The sequence below is a fragment of the Thamnophis sirtalis genome, unplaced genomic scaffold (genome assembly GCF_051295495.1).
Source record: "Thamnophis sirtalis isolate CommonGarterSnake01/CBP01778 unplaced genomic scaffold, rThaSir2_p1.2 scaffold_2, whole genome shotgun sequence".
NCBI lineage: Eukaryota > Metazoa > Chordata > Lepidosauria > Squamata > Natricidae > Thamnophis > Thamnophis sirtalis.
The window spans coordinates 98,750,841-98,762,585 of NW_028261382.1; positions in this window are offsets into that span (position 1 = coordinate 98,750,841).

Sequence of the window (11,745 nt, forward strand, 5' to 3'; positions counted from 1 at the left end):
AGGCTCAGAAGCCGTGCCCAATCTCCACGGACGCTCGTAGATTTCAGATATCTATATATATTAGCACTGAGGACCAACCGTGTCCTTCCGGACCAAGCAAATGGAAAGCTTATTCTTCACTTGTTGTGTTTAATCTCTTTATCTCTCCATGTCGTCGCAGTTAAAAGTGCCAGTTTGATTGCTTCATGTTAAAAGAGAAAATCTGTTTCTTGCATTGCTATATCCTGGCTCGGTCTACCTCAGCACCTCCTGCTAGCCTGACTTAAGAAGGTGCCAGTTATTGTTTTTTTTTTTTTTGTTATTTACTTTATTTTTCCAAATACGGTGTTATGTGTATATAGATTTTTTTTTCCCCCTGTACAAAGTACTTTTCTGTTCGTTCCTTTGCAGTGCAGCTTCTGCGTCTTGTTATAAGCTTCGTCCAGAGTCTTAGATGCATTGAAGTTAAAAATACACACACACACACACACACACACAATAAATCAGTTCCCCTCCACCCCCCCCCCCAAAGAAAGTTGTGGTGTCCCTTTTCTAGTTGCCATTCTCTCCTCCTGCATCTATTCTGAAAGGCCCAGGAGCGTTCTCTGTCAACCTTCCGTGTTTTCTGGCGAGGGGGGGGGGGAAAAACACGACAAAAGGAGGGGTTTTCCCCCACCCCCACCCCCAAAAAATGATGTATTGCTGCAGGTTTTTTTTTCTCTCCATCTGTCACTAAGTGAAGTTTGTGCCTTCTATAGCAAAGAGAATATTTTTTACATCCTACTAACAGTAGATTTTTTTGTAGTGGACATTTTTTGTATTTTTATTTATAAGTCTCATAAGGAAAATAGCAATGTTCAGTTGTATATCTTGAATCTGCAGTTAGGAATAAAAAAAATACAATAAAGTTAATTCAGTCGTTGATGCTGGTGGCTCTTGGTTTCCTTTCCTTCTGTGCAGTTTCCCAGCTGGGACGGAGGAGGAGGAGGGGTCTCTTGAGCCCATTTATGAACTGAATTTATCTCATCCTCACCTCCCCTTGCCAAAAAAAAACAGCATCCAGGATTGGCCACTGCAGGAGGAAGGGAGGGAGAGAGAAGAAAGAAAAAAGAAAGAAGGAAGAAAAGGAAGGAAGGAGAAAAGGAAGAGAGAAAGAAAAAGAAAAGAAAGAGAAAGAAAGGGGAGATGGAGGGACTGAAAGAGAAAGAGAGGGAGGAAGAGAGAAAGAAGAAAGAAAAAAAGAAAGAAAAGAAAGAAAGAAAAAGGGGAGAGAGGAACTGAAAGAGAGAGACAGGAGGGAGGGAGAAGAAAGAAAAAAGAAGGAAGGAAGAAAAGGAGAGAAGGAGAAAAGGAGAGAAAGAAAAAGAAAAAAAAGAAAGTGGAAAGGGAGGGACTGAGAGAGAGAGAAGAAGGGAGGGAGAGAGAGAAGAAAGAAAAAGAAAAAGAAAAGAAAGGGAGAGAGAGAGGAACTGAAAGGGAGAGAAGAAGGGAGGGAGGGAGAGAAAGAAAAAGAAAGAAAAGGAAGGAAGGAGAAAAGGAAGAGAGAAAGAAAGAGGAGAGAGAGAGGAAGTGAAAAAAGAGAAAGTGTGTGTGTGTGTGTGTGTGAGAGAGAGAGAGAGAGAGAGAGATTAGATAGATGATAGATAGATAGATGATAGATAGATAGATGATAGATAGATAGATGATAGATAGATAGATAGATAGATAGATAGATAGATAGATAGATAGATAGATAGATAGATAGATAGATAGATAGAGGCTTCATACACCACACCAAGCCACAACTCTGGTTAGTTGAACAATCCATGATTCAGGTCTTCTAATCCAAGTCATACATCTATCTGTCCTGCAGAGCAGAGATGGGACTCATCCAGACAACAGAGGCTTTGTGTGATGAATGAAATCTGGGCTTCAACTCCCCAGATTTTCACTAGGCAAGTCACAAACTCTGTTGTCCCCAAAGCTTGGCGCATGGCTGTGGTTCCAGGTTTGAATGGCCTATGGCAGTGTTCCTCAACCTTGGCCACTTGAAGATGGGAGACTTCAACTCCCAGAATCCCCCAGCCAGCAACGCCCCCACCCCCTCAAGCAGGAGACCTTCCACCATTTCTGACAGATGGCAGTCCAGTCTCTTCTCGAAAGCCTCCAGCGATGAAGCTCCCACAGTCTCTGAAGGCAACTTGGTTGATGGTTCTCACTGTCAGAAAAATCCCTCCTTACTTCCAGGTTGGATCTCTCCTTGGTCAGTTTCCATCCATTCTTCCTTGTCCGACTTTTCGGGGGCTTCGGAAAACAGCTTGGCCCCCTCCTCTCTGTGGCAGATCTTGGAAGACGGGTCTCGTGTCCCCTCTGGTCCTTCTCTTCACCATGCCCGGTTCCCGCAACCCTCGTTCTTCCTACCTTGGAGCCTCTCGGAGTCCTGCATGGCGCTTTGGCTTTGGGGGGCGGGGGGGGGGGAGAAGCAGAACCCGTCGAGGGAGGGGAGCGTTTGAGTGGTAGCAAAACCGAGTCCTGCGGTGCTGGTTATTTCACCGGCTGCCTCGAAATAAGCCTCCGTGGCATTCTAGGACCAGGGTGGGTCTGGGTTCGAGTGTTTGGGGGGCTGGGCGGGGGGCTTGCTGGCAGCCCAGGCGTTCCTCCGCTGCCTCCGGGGGGGGCCTTTTGCCAAGGCTGTTCTGGGTGTATCCGAGGCCCCCCCGGGGAGCTGAGCAAGTTTGCTTCAATGAAAGTGAAGTCGCTCATTTAAACCTGACTATAGGCTGCTCCGGCCTCCTGCTGGGTTAATTATCCTGTAGTTCTAAACTGATTGCTCTACACCCCGCTTAAGCCCTCCTTTATTTATTTACTGATTACATTAACTGCTGCGCCTTGGCCCCCTTTTTTTATTGAGATGCAAACTGTACAGCCCTTTGCCCCGCGCTCGGCGCCCGCGTGCTCGGAGGGGAGGGGAGGGGAGGCACTCTGCAGCAGCTCCGCACGCCAGGAGGGGGAGGCCCGGTGGGCAGACGCCGGTGGGCAGACGGCGGCCCCTCCCTGCCCGGGCAGGCGGGAAGGAAGGATGCTTCTTGGGGAGGGGTCTTTGTGGGCTGCCACACTGGCCCGGCCCCCCCAGCCCCAATTTAAACCATGCCTTGAGCTGCTGCCACCATCCATGCCAGCTTAAGCAGGCCCTTCTGGGGCTGTCCCTTCTCAGCTCTCGGCTTCTAAATCGAAAATACGGACATCCGATTTTTATGGCATGAACCTTTCCCGGGGGGAGGGGAGGGGAGGAGATTTGCCCTTCCAAGCTGCGTAATCCCATGAAAATTAAAATGCAGTTAAACGCTAATTGCGTGGAATCAACGGGGTAATTAGTGTTACTTAAATATAGTGTGCTGTTTATATTCAAATTATTTATGAGCATATCTAGGCGGTTTCAGCTGCCCCATCCAGAAATATGGCTGGCCTGGCTCCTTGCCTTGTCCCAACCCAGGAAGGAAAGGAGCTGGGCTAATAGAACAAGGCAGGAAAGCTTTTTTAAAAATCCCTTTTTCATGGCTTGGTATGACTGGTCAATGATGATGAATGGTTTAACATGTTGGGCATACCATCAGCATAACAGAACAGTTGGAAGGCACCTTGGAGGTCTTCTAGTTCAACCCCCTGCTCAAGCAGGAGACCCTACACCAGAGGTGGGTCCCTACCAGTTCACACCTATTTGGTAGAACCGGTTCGCCAAATCTACCGAACCGGTTAGAAGAGATTCCACCAGTGGACCCGGAAAGCAGGCCACACATACAGAAGAGGTCCCAAAATTTTTTGAAACCCACCACTGCCCCCCCAACACAGAGAGACAGACAGGCTGACACAGAGAGAGAGAGAGAAAGAGAAAGAAAGGAAGAAATAAATAAAGAAAAAAGAAAAAGTGAGAGAGAGAGATGAAAGAAAAAAGGGACAGAGAGACAAAAGGAAGGAAAGAGAGAGAGAAAGGAAGAAATAAATAAATAAAAAAGAAAAAGTGAGAGAGATGAAAGAAAAAAGAAAAAAGGGACAGAGAGACAAAAGGAAGGAAAGAGAGGGAGAGAAAGAGAAAGAAAGAAAAAGAAAGAAAGAAAGAAAGAAAACACATGGCTGGCAAGCCACTCCCACCAGGTCACATGGCCAGCAAGCCACTCCCACAAAGGAGGCCACACCCACAGAGTAGGTTCCAAAAAATTTTGAAACCCACCACTGCCCTACACCACTTCAGATAGGTGGCAAGCTGTTCCCTTGGTTAATTGTCCTCACTGTTAGGAAGTTTCTCCTTAATTCCAGGCTGCTGCTCTCCTTAGTTTCCATCCATTGTTTCTTGCCCTGCCCTCTCTAGCGCTTTGGAAAATAAGTTGAACCCCTCCTCTCTGTGGCAGCCCCTCCAATTCTGGAGCACTGCTATCATATCAGCTCCTGGTCCTTCTGCCTATATCCAAATCCTGCAACCGTTCTTCCTATGTTTTAGCCTCCCGTTCCCAGTCGAAGTAACCAGGTTTACATGCCCAATCATTCCCCCCCCCCCACAACGTCCTGTGCCAACGTCTTTTTACTCGGTATGTTGTGTGGAGTCAGCCCTTACGGTTTATCAACAAATCATGGTTAAATAACTTCAGCATGAAACAGTGCAGAGTAAATTAAGCCTGTGCCAAATATATCTCTTCGCAAACATTGGCAAGCCAGCCACTTCTTTAACAACGCTGAATTTATGCCCTTCTATCCTGAAACAAATGTCAGAGCATCATAACCGAGACATAAAGGATGTTATATTTTAAAATAATATCTCCCCCCTCCACCCCACTCCACCTCCCCCCACCCTGTTCCTTTCGCTGGATGATTTCAGATGTTTCCTTCTAAAATGCCGTCTGATTCTCTTGTACTATCCTCATTTGCTCCGGCTCTTCATCGGGCCTTTATTTAGCTTATGTGCTATTTTGGATGGCTCATGTCATGCGGCTGCGTTTGCTGACCTCCGGCGAGGTCAGCCGTTCAGAGGCACGATGGCAGAGAACAGCCTGTTCCTCCCACATTCCTGAGTTTTTGGGGGAGCCACCCATAGAGACATTCAGAAGGATGAGCACCCCCATGGGAAGAGAGGAGCACTGGAACATTGGAGGCAGGGAGAAACTCCAGCTTCGAAGCCGGTTGGCAAATGGAGACTCAACACCCCTGAACACCAGCAGACAACGAAGCTTTAGAAAAGGCCCCCATTCCGAAGATCTGCCTGCATCCTCCCTGCACATTTAACTCTCCTCTCTTGCTTCAGAGGGAATTCTGCCCTGCTCAAAGCTTCAACTCCCTTTCAAGCTTCTAGTCCTTTATCTTTTGGTGCTACATAGCTTTTTTCTTGTTTATTGGAGCTGTCAATAGGTTTCACACACACACCCCTTAAACTGGTATGCTGGGACCCTGGGCAGAATTTCTTTAGAACTTCACGATGGCTGAAAGATGTTTGTGACCGGAGCAGAAATTCCCTTTAATATCCGGTGAAAACTGGCATATTTGTCCCCACAAAGCCTCAGTCTCGACTTTAATTGCCAAAGCTCTGGAACCAGGTTAGAGCGTCCCCACCTGGCACTGGATCTTTCGCAGCCTCGTCCTGATTTCCTGTCTCATCAACTCTAGAGCAATTTCCACATTTTCTGGGCTGCAAACCATTCACTGCACATTACCAGCAAGTTGCCTTTCGGGCTTCCACGTAACACTTCTAGTCACCCAGACCTTTTTCAAAATTATTTCAACTTATTTCAAGATGAGGCTGGTTGCAAGCCACCATCCTATCTTGACAGAGGCGGCTGCTACCATTCCTATCCTGGCGGGACCCCCAAAGCCCACTTGCCAATTTTGCATGACAAGCTTGCCCTCCGTTTCAAGGCCTGGTGATCCAAATATATCTACTACCCAGCGTATCTCCCCTCTGCAAGCCGTGGGATGCCAGCGGGAATGTGGAGGGCTGGGATCCCTCCTTGTCTTCGGAAGCTTGTAAGCTGCAGAATCCCTGGGCTCTGCCGCCATCGTGTGGGCAGCTCACACACACCGCCCTCCCCTTGCTGGACAGGGCAAACGCGTCCACTTAGGGAAACTAGAAAGCAGAGTGTTTTTCTGGCAAAAAAAGGGAGCTGGCCGCTTTCTCTTTCTCCCTCTGAGTTCAAGCTGTGCTGCTGCTTGCTGGAGGAATAGAATAGAATAACAAAGTTGGAAGGTACCTTGGAGGTCTTCTAGTCCAACCCCCTGCTTAGGCAGAAAACCCTCTACCATTTCAGACAAATGGCTAACCAACATCTTAGACTTCCAGTGTTGGGGCATTCACAACTTCTGGAGGCAAGTGTTTCCACTGATTAATTGTTCTCACTGTCGGGAAATTTATCCTCAGTTCTAAGTTGCTTCTCTCCTTGATCAGTTTCCACCCATTGCTGCTTGTCCTGCCCTCAGGTGCTTTGGAGAATAGCTTGACTCCCTCTTCTTTGTGGCAACCCCTGAGATATTGGAAGAGTGCTATCATGTCTCCCCTTCTTTTCATCAAACTAGACATACCCAGTTCCTGCAACTGTTCTTCATATGTTTTAGCCTCCAGTCCCCTAATCCTCTTTGTTGCTCTTCTCTGCACTCTTTCTAGAGTCTCCACATCTTTTCTACATCGTGGCAAACAAAACTGGATGCCGTATTCCTAATGTGGCCTTACCCGTATAAAGTGGTATTAACACTTCACCTGATTCTTGATTCTATCCCTCTGTTAATGCCGCCTAGGATTGCATTGGCCTTTTTGACAGCTGTCACACACACTGCTGGCATCTATTTAAGTGGTTGTCCACTGAGACTCCAAGATCCCTCTCACAGTCACTACTATTGAGCCAAGTATGGGCGTCGCATGTTTTGTTCAGTGGGTATAGATATGGCGACCCAGCCTACAGGCACGAGTGCATCTCAGACACTGGCGTGCTAATGCATTCCTTTCTTGAAACTGTATATGGTATAGGGGCACACGCACCCACCTCGTCACAGCACCAGGAAGTACCAGGTCGATGTGTCGATTGGATTTGTCTGTTGAAGCATTTGATGTTACATGAAGGCAGCTCATTCCAGTGGTTGTTAATTGCCCATTGTAGTGATCAGGTCTGTAGCAGCATCGATCTCGCGAGGATCAATGGGGCTGATTTAGTGTCTCACTAACTCTTTAACAGGACACCTCATCAATAGCCAGCCACTTACAGATCGTCAGTACGTTATACAGGAGCCCCACTGCCGAGACCCCACACTGGCACTAACCCACTCCCCACTTGCCAGTCATTCATATATGTCCATCAGAAAGGTCAGCAGTTTGGCGGTTTGAATCCCTAGCGCCGCGTAACTGAGTGAGCTCCCGTTACTTGTCCCAGCTTCTGCCAACCTAGCAGTTCGAAAGCAGGTAAAAAATGCAAGTAGAAAAATAGGAGCCACCTTTGGTGGGAAGGGAACAGCGTTCCGTGCGCCTTCGGCGTTGAGCCATGCCGGCCACATGACCACAGAGACGTCTTCGGACAGCGCTGGCTTTTCGGCTTTGAAATGGAGATGAGCACTGCCCCCTAGAGTTGGGAACGACTAGCATGCATGTGTGAGGGGAACCTTTACTTTTAATCAAGATTAGACCAATTAGGATCAATTTGTTCCAACTCTTTAGAAGGCACATACTTTTCGATGCATTGATTTTCAACCTATTTCAGGTAAATTCCATATCCACTTCATACTCGGTGTTACTCAATTCCCCCTTCCTGTTGAAAATCTAGTTTGTTCATTGGAGGGTTGACTGTGGAATACAGAATCCCTTCCAAGAAAGAAGCTTTACTTGGTGTCCCATGTATGGACACCACAAGCTGAGCTATCAATGACACAAAGATCAGTTGAACTGTAACTTTGCAGAAGATTACACTATATATTGGCATGCATACAACAGAGGTGGGATTCAGCAGGTTCTGACCAGTTCTGGAGAACCGGTAGTGGAAGTTTTGAGAGGTTTGGAGAACCGGCAAATACCACCTCTGGCTGGCCCCGCCCCATCTATTCTCTGCCTCCCTAGTCCCAGCTGATATGGAGGGAATGGGGATTTTGCAGTAACCTTCCCCTGCCATGCCCACCAAGCCATGCCAACCAAGCCATGCCACATCCACCAAGCCAGGCCCACAGAACCGGTAATAAAAAAAACTTTGAATCCCACCACTGGCATAGAAGTGTGTTGGAAGAATAGCATTACACTCACGATGGGTTTGAGAACCTCAGTCTTAGCCTACTGCTGGAGATTCAGTGTTTTTCACAGGGATGACAGCAAGCCCATCCGTTTCACAGGGAAGGGTAGCTGCTCCTTGGAAAGGCACAGCTCCGGTTGTTCCAGGGGAGCAAAAGGACTTGGAAGCAGCCCAGCAATTCCTTCTGAAGCTCTAATTTGTAAGGCAGCAGAAAAGTAACACAATGCGCAATACATGGCAGGTAATTGTATTAACTGAAATGTGATTCTGTTTTAATTCAATTTCAATTAAAATGAATCCAATTCAGTGCTGGACTTCATTCCACCCTTGCATTGGAATGTGGTCCCTGGTCTTCAGCCTAAACATGTTGCCTGCTCAAAATTGTAGCTGCCAGGAGATATTTTGGCAGAAGCCCCCCCCCCCGCCACCGCCGCCACCAGGACTTCCATGCACTCACCTGGCACCTATAAAAATATTAGCCAGTATTAATAGGTGGTTAAGACCACATTCCCTGGCAGGGCATATATGATGCCTGCAGCTTGTGACAAATTTCCCTTCCTTGGCATCTGTTGGTGGTGCATTTTGAGCGTCTTCCTCCTGACAGCTCCTGGGAAGCTCGCCATCCTTCATTTTCCAGCTGATGCATCTTTCAGTTGGAGCCCTGACCTTCTGGACGAACGCAAGATGGAGAGGGACTGAAAGATCAACTTTGGTGAATAACCGATTGTGAGAAACAGTTGGATGCGACTAGCATCCGCTTCCCAAAACAGATGGATGCTTGGAGGACGGTTTGTAAGCTGTTATTCTTCAGAGGCTCGTTTGCCTCACATCCCAGGAGAATCACTCAAGGACTTACAACACCAACCTCTCTCCAAAGCCTTGAACCGACTGCCAGAATCTCTAGGCACGCAGGAGAGTGAGGGATTCTGGAGTTAATGTCCAAGGCAGAGGAAAGGCACCTGCTTGGTGAGGCTCTTCTGTCAAAATGGGAAGTTCTCATTGACCAGAAATGCTCATCCTAAGTATGGCTTCTATAGGGGGAATCCGAGAAAATGTTTGTCACTCAAGAGAAGGACAGGAGTGAATATTCTGCCTATTTCTTACATTTTGCCATAGAAGTGTCTTTGGCACCAAGGGCCATTGAGTGGGATGCATTAAGGCTTGCTCTAACATTCCAGATGTGCTTTTTTCAAGAGTCAACAGGACGACCAGGTCCAGAAAGTCCAGTTGCCTCTGGAAAAAGCACCTCTGGGACAACCAGGACCTGGATGACTGAGAACCTCCATAGATGCTTGCTCTAACATTTGCCAAGTGGCAGATAGGCAGAAGGGTGTGTGTGGGGGGGTGAGCCCTCACAGACTCCCAGCTCTTGTTTCCCATCCTTAAGGAGCCAAGGTGGCGCAGTGGTTAAATGCAGCACTGCAGGCTACTGCTAGATCAGCAGGTCAGTGGTTCAAATCTCACCGGCTCAGGGTTGGCTCAGCCTTCCATCCTTCCGAGGTGGGTAAAATGAGGACCCAGATTGTTGGGGGCAATATGCTGACTCTCTGTAAACCGCTTAGAGAGGCCTGAAAGGCCTATGAAGCGGTATATAAGTCTACTGCTATTGCTATTCCATGGAGAACGAGGCATCTATTTCTCTCTCATTTTCCTTCTCTTGAGCTTTGTGAGGTCTAAAGCTCACGCGTGGCTTTTACACCCCTGCTTAGCAACACCCGGAGGGAGAGAGGCCCTATAAATGTACCTATTACATTTAGTTTCTGGAAGTTGTGTTGTTGTTTTTTTAAAGAATCAGGAGCTGTTCCCTGCCATGTGGCAAATCTGCTAGCTCTGTCCATGGTGCTGAACAGGATCCCCTAGCCATGAACTTCTGTCTTGAGGAAATTTATGTAAAGCCAGTGTATGTATGTAATGTATGTAAATGTATGTACGTATGTATGTATATAAATGTATGAATGTATAAGAGCCGAGGTGGCGCAGTGGTTAGGGTGCAGTACTGCAGGCCACTTTAGCTGTTCAAATCTCACCGGCTCAAGGTTGACTCCGCCTTCCATCCTTCCGAGGTGGGTGAAATGAGGACCCGGACTGTGTTGCTGACTCAATTTGCAAAAAAAATTGTAAACCGCCTGGAGAGGGCTGAAAGCCCTATGAAGCGGTATATAAGTCTAATTAATAATAAATTAATATTAATAAATGTATGAATGTATGTATGTATGCATGTATGTATGTAAAGAAACATGCAGACAGTTCCAAAGTCAAGCACTGCTATCTTCTGGAAGGGCAATAAACCTGTGTTAAGCAAGATAAGGGACAAGGTGGCTCAGTGGCTAAGACACTGAGCTTGTTGAGCAGAAGATTGGCAGTTCGGCAGTTTGAATCGCTAGCACCACATAATGGAGTGAGCTCCTGTTGCTTGTCCCAGCTTCTGCCAACCTAGCAGTTCGAAAGCACGTAAAAAATGCAAGTTGAAAAAGAGGAGCCACCTTTGGTGGGAAGGGAAGAGCGTTCCGTGAGCCTTCGGCATTGAGTCATGCCGGCCACATGACCATGGAGATGTCTTTGGACAGTGCTGGCTCTTTGGCTTTGAATAGGAGATGAACACCGCCCCCTAGAGTCAGGAATGTGTAGCACATATGTGCGAGGGGAACCTTGACCTTGACCTTATGTAAAGCTGGAGGGGATTGGGTGATATTCTGTTTGGGGTCAATGTTGTTTCTTGCTCTTGCATGTGAGACATTTTAGCTTACACAAACATTTTAACATCAAATATGCCAGTTCACTCCTAAATTTTTAACTGCTGCATCTTGTAAGGAAGACAGAGCCATGGATGAGAACTAATCAACATGGACAAGAAGCAACGGATGCAAATCAGTCAAGGAGAGAAGCAATCTAGAACTAAGAAGAAATGGGCTAATGGGGAGAACAATTCACCAGTGGAACTACTTGCCTCCGGAAGTTGTGGGTGCTCCAACGCTGGAGGTTTTTAACGAGACTGGACAGCCAGTTGTCTGGGGTGGTATAGGGCAGTGTTTTTCAACCTTGGCAACTTGAAGATGTCTGGACTTCAACTCCCAGAATTCCCCAGCCAGCGAATGCTGGCTGGGGAATTCTGGGAGTTGAAGTCCAGACATCTTCAAGTTGCCAAGGTTGAAAAACACTGGTATAGGGATTCCTGGCTGTGCAGGGGGGTAGACTAGAAGACCTCCCAGGTCCCTTCCAACTCTGTTATTCTGTTAAGATTGCCAGTGGATAAGCTGATGGACTTTCAGAATGGGAGGATAAATCGTTTGGTCAAATGGGATCCGAAATCATTTACATTCCAGGAAATTATCAAAACTGCTGTATTAATTTCAACAGAATTTGCTCTGGTACAAAGCAGACCTCTTCCCTCTCCCTCACCTCAAAGCAGCTTCAGGCTTTCTTGCATTTTGAAATATTTCCTCTCTCTTTCTCTTACAATGTAATATCATTGTTGCTTTCAAAATATTCAGCCTCGTGCAAGACTATTTATTTGCTTGCTTATTTATTTATACAATTTCTA